The 14,544-nt window shown below is 41.2% G+C and overlaps 1 protein-coding gene across 1 annotated transcript in view; it reads right to left on the reverse strand.

The window, feature by feature from the left end:
* Nucleotides 1-356: 356 nt before the first annotated feature.
* Nucleotides 357-14,544, reverse strand: part of LOC139750714 (Golgi to ER traffic protein 4 homolog) — a 259,236-nt gene continuing 245,048 nt past the window's right edge. The window contains exon 9 of the mRNA XM_071665388.1: nt 357-998. The gene's annotated coding sequence lies outside the window, so the exon portion shown is untranslated. The remainder of the gene's footprint in view (nt 999-14,544) is intronic.

Raw genomic sequence — 14,544 nt, forward strand, 5'->3', positions numbered from 1 at the left:
TTGAGCCAGGTACCCATTTTATTCACCAACCCCTAGGGGTGGATGAACAGCTGGGTTGACTATGGACCTCCTGCCACAACCAAGATTTAAATCTGTGTGTTCGACCCTCGGTGGTCCATGAATGTATCATAGTCAGGAACATTAACCTCTACACCACAGGATTCCTTTTTTTTTCTCTCTTAGGATTAACCTCCTTTCATAACATCCCATTCTCCCTTAAGTTTACTGATACTCACTCACCCTAACTCTCAGCCCTCATTTTCACCCCTTGCACCTTCCTTTTGAACTCCTGATGTTCTCTCTTGTACACCTTACAATCATCTGCACTCCTACCTGTTATCACCCATATACCTGTCTTTCTTCTTTCATCAGCAACTTTAGTTCATCATCCCTCTTCTCTAACAATTTCTAACAGCCCATTTCCCACCTTCCGCATACTTCTTTTGCACATGCCAACACTGCTTCCCTAAATACCTGCCATTTCTCATCCTTTTATAGTTTAGTTAATTTTATAATTTTACTCACCACAAATAATAATAGTACACAAAAATGCATATATTTTACTCAATAGAGATGCTGCTGTGTACTGCATGAGGTGGTAGTGGAGAACAGAGTTAAAGGGAGAGAAAGGGAGATTCATCACTTGCACTGTCATTGTCATCTGCCTAACACTGTAAATCATTATCAGTTTCTTCTTTCTTATCATGGCCTTCCTCATCAGGTGCTGTAGGCTCTATCTAGTGATGAGAAAAGCAACAAGACTTGTTTTTTCTGGTGATTCTTCATGTGTAACTCCTTGTGGCAGTTCATGGGATCATATAAAGTTCATGCAACCTTTAAGCTATGTTCTCAGTGAGGGTCAAAGATCTAGACATTGATTTGTTCTCAGCTGAAGAGGGGTGGTTGTTGCTTCTATGACAGTGACCTCTTCTGTAGCTTGCTCTTGCTCCAACAACCTGGGATCTTCCTTTGACATATCTTCATGTGAATTCTGCATTCTGAGAATGGAAGTTATCTTGTGGATGTCTGTGCTGAGAGGGGATTATTCCTTTCAAACACCATTTTCAGCATAAGATGATCCACATGTATTGTATACATGGATAAGAAATGATGAAGAGCAGACCAAAAAATCTGACTGGGTATGTGGCAGTGGATGAAAGGTTGAGAAAGGCTAAGCTGGATGCTAGAGTTGTGAGAGGATTCTATGGAGACTGACCATTTCACAGTTCTTTTGTGGATGAGGAATAAGGAGAAATGGAAGTATGGTGTAAGGAAGAATGGAGAGGTACAAGTGTTTGCAAGTGAGAAGATGAATCAGAAAGAATGCAAGGAAAAGTATGTAAAGAGAATAGCAGGAAGTTTAAATGGAAGTGCAGTATATGTAGGAATGCAGCTATGTGTGAATAAGGTGTTCAAAATGTTTAAAGAAAGACTGTTAAAGGTTGTAGAATTAGCAGTTGGATACAAGGTAGTGAGATATATGAATAAAAAGGGAAATGCATGGTGGATGGATGAGATTAGAAATGCTGTGGCAGAGAAGAAAAATGCAAATGGAAGAGTACTTGAAAGGAATGTAACAGAGAAAGTTTAGCAAAGGAGGGGGGAAGAATATAAGATTTGTTGGCATTATTATAAGCTGATAGAGGAAAGCAAAGAAAGAGTAAATGAAAACTTTGGAAGAAAGTTGAGTGAAAAGCTTAGGGAAAATAAAAAATTTACTGGGAAGTAAGAAAAGGAAAGAGGTGGATGTAAAAGTGGAAATGTTAATGTGAGAAGTAAGGAAGGGAAGTTACTGAATCAAAACAAAAAAAGTGAAAGGAAGATGGAAAGAGTATTTTGAAGAACTGATGAATGTGGCAAAGGGTGGTGCAGCAGTTGTTACATGCAAAGGTATGGAGGATGGAAGGAAGATAACATAAGTCCAAGGGCCTATGGCAAGAAGGGAGGGAAAAAGGGCTATAAAGAAGCTGAAGCTAAGAAAGAAACTGGAAGTGAATGGGATTATGGCTGATTTGCTGAAGTATGAAGACAAAAGTGTAACAGACTACTAAATGCATTTTATACATAATTTGGCAGATAAACAGAAGGTTGTGTCTGAGGACTGGGTGAAAGCTATTATTGTTTCCTTATTCAAAGGAAATTGTGCTATGGATGTATGTAGCAATTGCAGGGGGATAAGTCTGTAAAGTATACCCAAGAAAAGTGTATGCAAAAGTGTTGATTGACAGATTGACAGAAGTGACTAATTGCAGAAAAAGTACGGGGCAAGGTGGTTTTACAAAAGATAGGGGATGTGTGGATCAGATTTTTGTGGTGAACGTGGAAAAGTATCTAACAAAAGCTGTATGCAGTTTTTATGGATCTGGAGAAAGCGTATGACAGAATCGAGTGGAATTCTTTATAGGATGCATTAAGGATATATGGGGTAGGGAACAACTGTTGGAAGGTGTGAAAGTCTTCTAGACAGTAGCAAATGCATGAGTAAGAGTGGATGAAGAGTTCAGTAAAAGTTCTGGTATATGTGTGGGAGTGAAGGTAAAGATTTTGCAAAACCCTATAGAATGAAAGAGGAAAGTGTACTAAGCCATGTCATGGTGGGAGAAAGCCCAGAAGAGGTGAGAGAATATGAGTATGTAGGAGCTATCTCGGGTAAGGCTGGTGATGTGGAAGGAGAGATGATAGAAAGAAGTAAAGGGTAAAAGAGTCACTGGGTCCCTTAATAGAATAATGAAGAATAGAGGTGTAACTTTGGAAGTGAAGAAAGGACTAAGGGACTTATACAGCCAAAACTTGAACATGGAAGGAGTTTTAGAAGTCAAGAATCCATGCTCTGGAAACGAGCTACTTGAGAAGAGCATGTGATATGAGTAGATGGTATGAAAAAAGAAATGTGGGGGTATATGAGAAATTGATATATACATCATTTTTATCAAAATTTGGACTATCCTTCATCAATTTATCACTGATGGTTGAAGTATCCTGAATAATTAAAAGGGTTTCATCAAATGAAAGCAGTTTCATTGAAAAGTGTATGGTTAAGGCTAAAAGAACATTTTATAACAGGTTCTAAGGTCTAAATCAATTTTAAGAATATATTGATTCTTCCATATCAGAAAGAGTTGTTACCTTTCAAAAGAATGATTAAGCCTCTCAAAATCAATGTACTTTTTAAATATATTTCAACCATCAAAGACAACTAATCAAGAATATTCCAGATTTTAATAAAGATGGATAAGCATATCAAATTCCTTGCCAGAGGTGTGATAAAATTACGCATAAGACAGACACAAACATTTCTAAAAAAGAGGGCTTCAAAATAAATATTCCATGAGGATATGCTGTGAATCTAGCACTTTGTCTGTGCACAGTGGAGATAATGACCATTGTACTGACTATAAAACATAGCAGTACCAGTAATTCAAAAGTCTTATTGTCAAACAGAAAGGCTGTTGGTAGTCATGTACATAAATCAATGCAGTTCAGTGAATCTCTATAATGGTATGTATAAGATGATTAACATTCTGTCAGAATTACTCTCTAAAGTTATGAAATTAAAGTGGCAATGGAAAAATATAAACATTATTCTTTGTTGGTAGCAAAGTCTGGGAGGTGGATGCCTTTTGATTCATGTCAGCTTCTTGCCCAGTGGTGGGGTGTGCATGTCTGTCTCACTTAGGTTTATCAAGTGTGACCTTTTATTGCCTTACAGATACTGACTTGGTGGGTAGTGGATGGTCTGGGTTTGGGGTGGTTTTTGTTTCCAGGCCTCATTGGCAAAATGGTTCCTACCTGTTTTTATGTTCCTCCATTTACTTTTTGTGATTAGTATACTTGAGAATATCTTGCAGTACAAATGAAAGACTGAGACTCTTGTGTTTTCAATTACTGTGAGTCGGAATAATGTATTTATTAGAAGAAGAGCAAGGTTATTAGGTACAGTAGGGTTGAGGGACAAGTCAACTGGGAGGTAAGTTTGAATGGAGAAAAACTGAAGGAAGTGAAGTGTTTTAGATATCTGGGTAGGGATTTGGCAGTGGATGGGACTATGGAAGTGGAAGTGACTCATAGGGTGGGGGAGGGGGCGAAAGTTCTGGGAGCGTTGAAGAACGTGTGGACGTCGAGAACATTATCTCGGAAAGCAAAAATGGGTATGTTTGAAGGAATAGAGGTTTCAACAATGTTATATGGTTGCGAGGCGTGGGCTATGGATAGAGTTGTGCGGAGGAAGGTAGATGTGCTGGAAATGAGATGTTTGAGGACAATATGTGGTGTGAGGTGGTTTGATCGAGTAAGTAATGAAAGGGTAAGAGAGATGTGTGGTAATAAAAAGAATGTGGCTGAGAGAACAGAAGAGGGTGTTTTGAAATGGTTTGGTCACATGGAGAGAATGAGTGAGGAAAGATTGACAAAGAGGATATATGTGTCAGAGGTGGAGGGAACGAGAAGTGGGAGACCAAATTGGAGGTGGAAAGATGGAGTGAAAAAGGTTTTGAATGATCGGGGCCTGAACATACTGGAGGGTGAAAGGCGTGCAAGGAATAAAGTGAATTGGAACGATGTAGTATACCGGGGTCGACGGGCTGTCAATGAATTGAACCAGGGCATGTGAAGCGTCTGGGGTAAACCATAGAAAGTTCTGCAGGGCCTGGACGTGAAAAGGCAGCTGTGGTTTTCAGTGCATTATACATGACAGTTAGAGACTGAGTGTGAACGAATGTGGCCGTTGTTGTCTTTTCCTAGTGCTACCTCGCCCACATGTGGGGGGAGGGGGTTGTTATTTCATGAGTGGCAGGGTGACGATGGGAATGAATAAAGGCAGACAGTATGAATTATGTACATGTGTATATATGCATATGTCTGTTTGTGTATATATATATGTATACGTTGAGATGTATAGGTATGTATATTTGCGTATTTGGACGTGTATGTATATACATGTGTATGTGGGAGGGTTGGGCCATTCTTTTGTATGTTTCCTTGCGTCAAAGCAAAATGAATAAATAAATAAATTATAATACTTGATCCTAGTTTCCCATGTTAGTGCCAGGAAACAGACAATGAAAGACCCATCCACTCATATACACACATATATACATACGCACATATACATACATATAAACATATTATTTAACATTCATTATACTTGATCACCATTTCCCGTCAGTGAAGTAGCACCAGGAAACAGATGAAGAGTGGCCCATCCACTCATATACACATATATGCCCATACATGCAGACATACATATACAGATCATCATCATCATTACTATACTTAGTTCCTGTCTCCCATTTTAGCGAGGCAGCGCAAAGAAACAGACAAAAGAATGGCCCAACCCACCCACATACACATGTATATACATAAACGCCCACACATGCACATATATATATATATATATATATATATATATATATATATATATATTTTTTTTTTTTTTTTTTTTATACTTTGTCGCTGTCTCCCGCGTTTGCGAGGTAGCGCAAGGAAACAGACGAAAGAAATGGCCCAACTCCCCCCCATACACATGTACATACGTCCACACACGCAAATATACATACCTACACAGCTTTCCATGGTTTACCCCAGACGCTTCACATGCCTTGATTCAATCCACTGACAGCACGTCAACCCCTGTATACCACATCGCTCCAATTCACTCTATTCCTTGCCCTCCTTTCACCCTCCTGCATGTTCAGGCCCCGATCACACAAAATCTTTTTCACTCCATCTTTCCACCTCCAATTTGGTCTCCCTCTTCTCCTCGTTCCCTCCACCTCCGACACATATATCCTCTTGGTCAATCTTTCCTCACTCATTCTCTCCATGTGCCCAAACCATTTCAAAACACCCTCTTCTGCTCTCTCAACCACGCTCTTTTTATTTCCACACATCTCTCTTACCCTTACGTTACTCACTCGATCAAACCACCTCACACCACACATTGTCCTCAAACATCTCATTTCCAGCACATCCATCCTCCTGCGCACATCTCTATCCATAGCCCACGCCTCGCAACCATACAACATTGTTGGAACCACTATTCCTTCAAACATACCCATTTTTGCTTTCCGAGATAATGTTCTCGACTTCCACACATTTTTCAAGGCTCCCAAAATTTTCGCCCCCTCCCCCACCCTATGATCCACTTCCGCTTCCATGGTTCCATCCGCTGACAGATCCACTCCCAGATATCTAAAACACTTCACTTCCTCCAGTTTTTCTCCATTCAAACTCACCTCCCAATTGACTTGACCCTCACCCCTACTGTACCTAATAACCTTGCTCTTATTCACATTTACTCTTAACTCTCTTCTTCCACACACTTTGTAAACAATTCCCTTCTTCTCCACATAATGAGTTTATGATTCGCTCATTGTCTGTCTTGGACAATCACGTGTTTACCAAATGGCGTCCTAGCTACATCTCTTCGTTGTACATCAGCTGACTTATATTTCTCTCTTGTATCTCCCCTGATGATGTGATTATTACACAAAAGTGCACTTGGGAACTTATCGTGTTTAACTTTCCCCATGGACTCGTAGGAATATGTATACCTATACATTTCAACATATATATACATATATATACACAAACATATACATATATACACATGTACATATTCATACTTGCTGCCTTCATCCATTCCCGTCGCCATCCTGCCACATGAAATGGCACCCCCCCCTCCCCCGGCACGTGCGCAAGGAAGAGACAACAAAGGCCACATTCATTCACACCTAGTCTCTAGCTGTCATGTGTAATGTACCAAAACCACAGCTCCCTTTCCACATCCAGGCCCCACAAAACTCCATGGTTTATCCCAGACGCTTCACATGCCCTGGTTCAATCCATGACAGCACATCGACCCTGGTATACCACATCGTATCTCCCCTGATGATGTGATTATTACACAAAAGTGCACTTGGGAACTTATCGTGTTTAATTTTCCCCATGGACTCGTAGGAATATATATACCTATACATTTCAACGTATATACACACATATATATATACACAAACATATACATATATACACACGTACATATTCATACTTGCTGCCTTCATCCATTCCCGTCGCCACCCTGCCACATGAAATGGCAACCCCCTCCCCCAGCGCATGCGCAAGGAAAAGACAACAAAGGCCACATTCATTTACACCTAGTCTCTAGCTGTCATGTGTAATGCACCAAAACCACAGCTCCCTTTCCACATCCAGGCCCCACAAAACTTTCCATGGTTTATCCCAGACGCTTCACATGCCCTGGTTCAATCCATTGACAGCACATCGACCCTGGTATACCACATCATTTTAATTCACTCTATTCCTTCATGCCTTTCACCCTCCTTTATGTTCAGGCCATCCTGCCACACATGAAATGGCATCCCCCTCCCCCAGCGCGTGCACGAGGTAGCACGAGGAAAAGACAACAAAGGCCACATTCGTTCACACCCAGTCTCTAGCTGTCATGTGTAATGCACCGAAACCACAGCTCCCTTTCCACATCCAGGCCCCATAAAACTTTCCATGGTTTACCCCAGATGCCCATGCCCTGGTTCAATCCACTGACAGCACATCGACCCTGGTATACCACATCGTTTCAATTCACTCTATTCCTGGCATGCCTTTCACCCTCCTTTATGTTCAGGCTCCAATTGCTCAAAATCTTTTTCACTCCATCCCTGGTATACCACATATACATATTCATACTTGCTTACCTTCATCCATTCCTGCCACTACCCTGACCCACAGTAAACAGCATCGCTACCCCCTGCTTCAGCGAAGTAGCACCAGAAAAACAGGCAAAAAAGGCCACCCTCCCAATCACCATGTCCCACTGGCACACTACCACTCATTTATTCTACTACGATTGTCACTTTTCATGAAATGACTCATTCAGGACAGAAAGTTGTACATTGCTTATTTGTTTTTCATTAAACAATAAAGATATGTTACTGTAATAATCTGTGTTTATTAATACACGTAACCATTATATACAATACTGTATACATCATACAGGTAAAAAATAACATCAGGAACGCATCTCCATATATGCAATGGTATGATGACCCCATAGGGAGCTGTCTCACTTAGCGCTCCATTTTCCAGGAACAAATCCTGGGTGCTAATCGAGGTATCAGTTTATGTATACATTACTTGAGTAATTAAGTAAGTAATATAAGGGCAAGAGAAAAGTGTGGTAATAAGAAATGGTGGATAAGAAAGCTGAAGAGGGGGCAAGAGAAAAGTGTGGTAATAAGAAATGGTGGATAAGAAAGCTGAAGAGGGAGTGCTAAAATGATTTCAACATATGGAGAGAATGAGAAAGGAGAGGTTCACAAAGAAATGTAAGTGCCAGAAGTGATGGGAAAAAGGAGAAACAAACTAAAGATGAATGGATGGAGTGAAAGATATTTTGAATGATGATGGCCTTAACATGAAGAAGGGTGAAAGATGTGCACAGGATACAGTGAATTGCAACGATGCAGTATTAAGGGGCTGATATGCTGTCAATAAACTAGGCCAGGGCATGTGGAGTATTCAGTGGGGACTATGGAAAGGTCTATTGTGCCCGGTTGTGGATAGGATGCTGTGGTTTCGGTGCACTGCACGTGGCAGTTGGAGAGTGGAAGTGTGAACATAGCCTTACATCCCTAAAAACAGGAGAGAAAGAACATATATATATATACATATATATTATTATTATTTTGCTTTATCGCTGTCTCCCACGTTTGCGAGGTAGCGCAAGGAAACAGACGAAAGAAATGGCCCAACCCACCCCCATACACAATGTATATACGTACACGTCCACACACGCAAATATACATACCTATACATCTCAATGTACACATATATATACACACACAGACACATACATGTATACCCAGACACACAATTCACACTGTCTGCCTTTATTCATTCCCATCGCCACCTCACCACACATGGAATACCATCCCCCTCCCCCTCATGTGTGCGAGGTAGCCACTAGGAAAAGACTACAAAGGCCCCATTCGTTCACACTCAGTCTCTAGCTGTCATGCAATAATTACTTACATGCAATAATTACTTACTCGATCAAACAACCTCACACCACACATTGTCCTCAAACATCTCATTTCCAGCACATCCACCCTCCTGCGCACAACTCTATCCATAGCCCATGCCTCGCAACCATACAACATTGTTGGAACCACTATTCCTTCAAACATACCCATTTTTCTTTCCGAGATAATGTTCTCGACTTCCACACATTCTTCAAGGCTCCCAAGATTTTCGCCCCCTCCCCCACCCTATGATTCACTTCCGCTTCCATGGTTCCATCCGCTGCCAGATCCACTCCCAGATATCTAAAACACTTTACTTCCTCCAGTTTTTCTCCATTCAAACTTACCTCCCAATTCACTTGAACCTACACTCTACTGTACCTAATAACCTTGCTCTTATTCACATTTACTCTTAACTTTCTTCTTTCACACACTTTACCAAACTCAGTCACCAGCTTCTGCAGTTTCTCACATGAATCAGCCACCATATATATATATATGTATATGTATATATACATCAGCTGGTGGCTGATTCATGTGAGAAACTGCAGAAGCTGGTGACTGAGTTTGGTAAAGTGTGTGAAAGAAGAAAGTTAAGAGTAAATGTGAATAAGAGCAAGGTTATTAGGTACAGTAGAGTGTAGGGTCAAGTGAATTGGGAGTTAAGTTTGAATGGAGAAAAACTGGAGGAAGTAAAGTGTTTTAGATATCTGGGAGTGGATCTGGCAGCGGATGGAACCATGGAAGCGGAAGTGAATCATAGGGTGGGGGAGGGGGCGAAAATCTTGGGAGCCTTGAAGAATGTGTGGAAGTCGAGAACATTATCTCGGAAAGGAAAAATGGGTATGTTTGAAGGAATAGTGGTTCCAACAATGTTGTATGGTTGCGAGGCGTGGGCTATGGATAGAGTGGTGCGCAGGAGTATGGATGTGCTGGAAATGAGATGTTTGAGGACAATGTGTGGTGTGAGGTAGTTTGATCGAGTAAGTAACGTAAGGGTAAGAGAGATGTGTGGAAATAAAAAGAGCGTGGTTGAGAGAGCAGAAGAGGGTGTTTTGAAATGGTTTGGGCACATGGAGAGAATGAGTGAGGAAAGATTGACCAAGAGGATATATGTGTCGCAGGTGGAGGGAACGAGGAGAAGAGGGAGACCAAATTGGAGGTGGAAAGATGGAGTGAAAAAGATTTTGTGTGATCGGGGCCTGAACATGCAGGAGGGTGAAAGGAGGGCAAGGAATAGAGTGAATTGGAGCAATGTGGTATACCGGGGTTGACGTGCTGTCAGTGGATTGAATCAGGACATGTGAAGCGTCTGGGGTAAACCATGGAAAGCTGTGTAGGTATGTATATTTGCGTGTGTGGACGTATGTATATACATGTGTATGGGGGTGGGTTGGGCCATTTCGTTCATCTGTTTCCTTGCGCTACCTCGCAAACGCGGGAGACAACGACAAATCAAAAAAAATATATATATATATATATATATATATATATATATAGGGTGGGGGAGGGGGCGAAAATTCTGGGAGCCTTGAAGAATGTGTGGAAGTCGAGAACATTATCTCGGAAAGCAAAAATGGGTATGTTTGAAGGAAGTGGTTCCAACAATGTTGTATGGTTGCGAGGCGTGGACTATGGATAGAGTTGTGCGCAGGAGGATGGATGTGCTGGAAATGAGATGTTTGAGGACAATGTGTGGTGTGAGGTGGTTTGATCGAGTAAGTAACGTAAGGGTAAGAGAGATGTGTGGAAATAAAAAGAGCGTGGTTGAGAGAGCAGAAGAGGGTGTTTTGAAATGGTTTGGTCACATGGAGAGAATGAGTGAGGAAAGATTGACCAAGAGGATATATGTGTCGGAGGGGGAGGGAACGAGGAGAAGAGGGAGACCAAATTGGAGGTGGAAAGACGGAGTGAAAAAGATTTTGTGTGATCGGGGCCTGAACATTCAGGAGGGTGAAAGGAGGGCAAGGAATAGAGTGAATTGGAGCGATGTGGTATACCGGGGTTGACGTGCTGTCAGTGGATTGAATCAAGGCATGTGAAGCGTCTGGGGTAAACCATTGAAAGCTGTGTAGGCATGTATATTTGCGTGTGTGGAGGTATGTATATACATGTGTATGGGGGTGGGTTGGGCCATTTCTTTCGTCTGTTTCCTTGCGCTACCTCGCAAACGCAGAAGACAGCGACAATAAAAAAAAAAAATATATATATATATATATATATATATATATATATATATATATATATATATATATTTTTTATTTTTTTTTTTATTATTATACTTTGTCGCTGTCTCCCGAGTTTGCGAGGTAGAGCAAGGAAACAGACGAAAGAAATGGCCCAACCCCCCCCCCATACACATGTATATACATACGTCCACACACGCAAATATACATACCTACACAGCTTTCCATGGTTTACCCCAGACGCTTCACATGCCCTGCTTCAATCCACTGACAGCACGTCAACCCCGGTATACCACATCGCTCCAATTCACTCTATTCCTTGCCCTCCTTTCACCCTCCTGCATGTTCAGGCCCCGATCACACAAAATCTTTTTCACGCCATCTTTCCACCTCCAATTTGGTCTCCCTCTTCTCCTTGTTCCCTCCACCTCCGACACATATATCCTCTTGGTCAATCTTTCCTCACTCATCCTCTCCATGTGCCCAAACCACTTCAAAACACCCTCTTCTGCTCTCTCAACCACGCTCTTTTTATTTCCACACATCTCTCTTACCCTTACGTTACTCACTCGATCAAACCACCTCACACCACACATTGTCCTCAAACATCTCATTTCCAACACATCCATCCTCCTGCGCACAACTCTATCCATAGCCCACGCCTCGCAACCATACAACATTGTTGGAACCTCTATTCCTTCAAACATACCCATTTTTGCTTTCCGAGATAATGTTCTCAACTTCCACACATTCTTCAAGGCCCCCAGGATTTTCGCCCCCTCCCCCACCCTATGATCCACTTCCGCTTCCATGGTTCCATCCGCTGCCAGATCCACTCCCAGATATCTAAAACACTTCACTTCCTCCAGTTTTTCTCCATTCAAACTCACCTCCCAATTGACTTGACCCTCAACCCTACTGTACCTAATAACCTTGCTCTTATTCACATATATATATACATATATATACATATACATATATATATATATATATATATATATATATATATATTTTTTTTTTTTTTTTTTTTTTTTTTTTTTATACTTTGTCGCTGTCTCCCGCGTTTGCGAGGTAGCGCAAGGAAACAGACGAAAGAAATGGCCCAACCCCCCCCCCCATACACATGTACATACACACGTCCACACACGCAAATATACATACCTACACAGCTTTCCATGGTTTACCCCAGACGCTTCACATGCCTTGATTCAATCCACTGACAGCACGTCAAACCCTGTACACCACATCGCTCCAATTCACTCTATTCCTTGCCCTCCTTTCACCCTCCTGCATGTTCAGGCCCCGATCACACAAAATCTTTTTCACTCCATCTTTCCACCTCCAATTTGGTCTCCCTCTTCTCCTCGTTCCCTCCACCTCCGACACATATATCCTCTTGGTCAATCTTTCCTCACTCATTCTCTCCATGTGCCCAAACCATTTCAAAACACCCTCTTCTGCTCTCTCAACCACGCTCTTTTTATTTCCACACATCTCTCTTACCCTTACGTTACTTACTCGATCAAACCACCTCACACCACACATTGTCCTCAAACATCTCATTTCCAGCACATCCATCCTCCTGCGCACAACTCTATCCATAGCCCACGCCTCGCAACCATACAACATTGTTGGAACCACTATTCCTTCAAACATACCCATTTTTGCTTTCCGAGATAATGTTCTCGACTTCCACACATTTTTCAAGGCTCCCAAAATTTTCGCCCCCTCCCCCACCCTATGATCCACTTCCGCTTCCATGGTTCCATCCGCTGACAGATCCACTCCCAGATATCTAAAACACTTCACTTCCTCCAGTTTTTCACCATTCAAACTCACCTCCCAATTGACTTGACCCTCAACCCTACTGTATCTTATTCACATTTACTCTTAACTTTCTTCTTCCACACACTTTATATATATATATATATATATATATATATATATATATATATATATAAACACTTTATATATATATATATATATATATATATATATATATATATATATATATATATATATATATATATATATATATAAAAGAAAGAGACAGGAGGTCAAGAGAAAGGTGCAAGAGGTGAAAAAGAGGGCAAATGAGAGTTGGGGTGAGAGAGTATCATTAAATTTTAGGGAAAATAAAAAGATGTTCTGAAAGGAGGTAAATAAAGTGTGTAAGACAAGGGAGCAAATGGGAACTTCAGTGAAGGGCGCAAATAGGGAGGTGATAACAAGTAGTGATGATGTGAGAAGGAGATGGAGTGAGTATTTTGAAGGTTTGTTGAATGTGTTTGATGATAGAGTGGCATATATAGGGTGTTTTGGTTGAGGTGGTGTGCAAAGTGAGAGGGTTAGAAAAAATGATTTGGTAAACAGAGAAGAGGTAATACAAGCTTTGCGGAAGATGAAAGCCGGCAAGGCAGCAGGTTTGGATGGTATTGCAGTGGAATGTATTAAAAAAGGGGGTGACTGTATTATTGACTGGTTGGTAAGGTTATTTAATTTAATGTATTATTGACTGGTTGGTAAGGTTATTTAATTTAATGTATTATTGACTGGTTGGTAAGGTTATTTAATGTATGTATGACTCATGGTGAGGTGCCTGAGGATTGGCGGAATGCATGCATAGTGCCATTGTACAAAGGCAAAGGGGATAAGAGTGAGTGCTCAAATTACAGATGTATAAATTTGTTGAGTATTCCTGGTAAATCATATGGGAGGGTATTGATTGAGAGGGTGAAGGCATGTACAGAGCATCAGATTGGGGAAGAGCAGTGTGGTTTCAGAAGTGGTCGAGGATGTGTGGATCAGGTGTTTGCTTTGAAGAATGTATGTGAGAAATACTTAGAAAAGCAAATGGATTTGTATGTAGCATTTATGGATCTGGAGAAGGCATATGATAGAGTTGATAGAGATGCTCTATGGAAGGTATTAAGAATATATGGTGTGGGAGGCAAGTTGTTAGAAGCAGTGAAAAGTTTTTATCGAGGATGTAAGGCATGTGTACGTGTTGGAAGAGAGGAAAGTGATTAGTTCTCAGTGAATGTAGGTTTGCGGCAGGGGTGTGTGATGTCTCCATGGTTATTTAATTTGTCTATGGATGGGGTTGTTTGGGAGGTGAATGCAAGAGTTTTGGAAAGAGGGGCAAGTATGAAGTCTGTTGGGGATGAGAGAGCTTGGGAAGCGAATCAGTTGTTGTTCGCTTATGATACAGCGCTGGTGGCTGATTCATGTGAGAAACTGCAGAAGCTGGTGACTGAGTTTGGTAAAGTGTGTGAAAGAAGAAAGTTAAGAGTAAATGTGAATAAGAGCAAGGTTATTAGGTA

This window comes from Panulirus ornatus, chromosome 10 (genome assembly GCF_036320965.1).
Source record: "Panulirus ornatus isolate Po-2019 chromosome 10, ASM3632096v1, whole genome shotgun sequence".
NCBI lineage: Eukaryota > Metazoa > Arthropoda > Malacostraca > Decapoda > Palinuridae > Panulirus > Panulirus ornatus.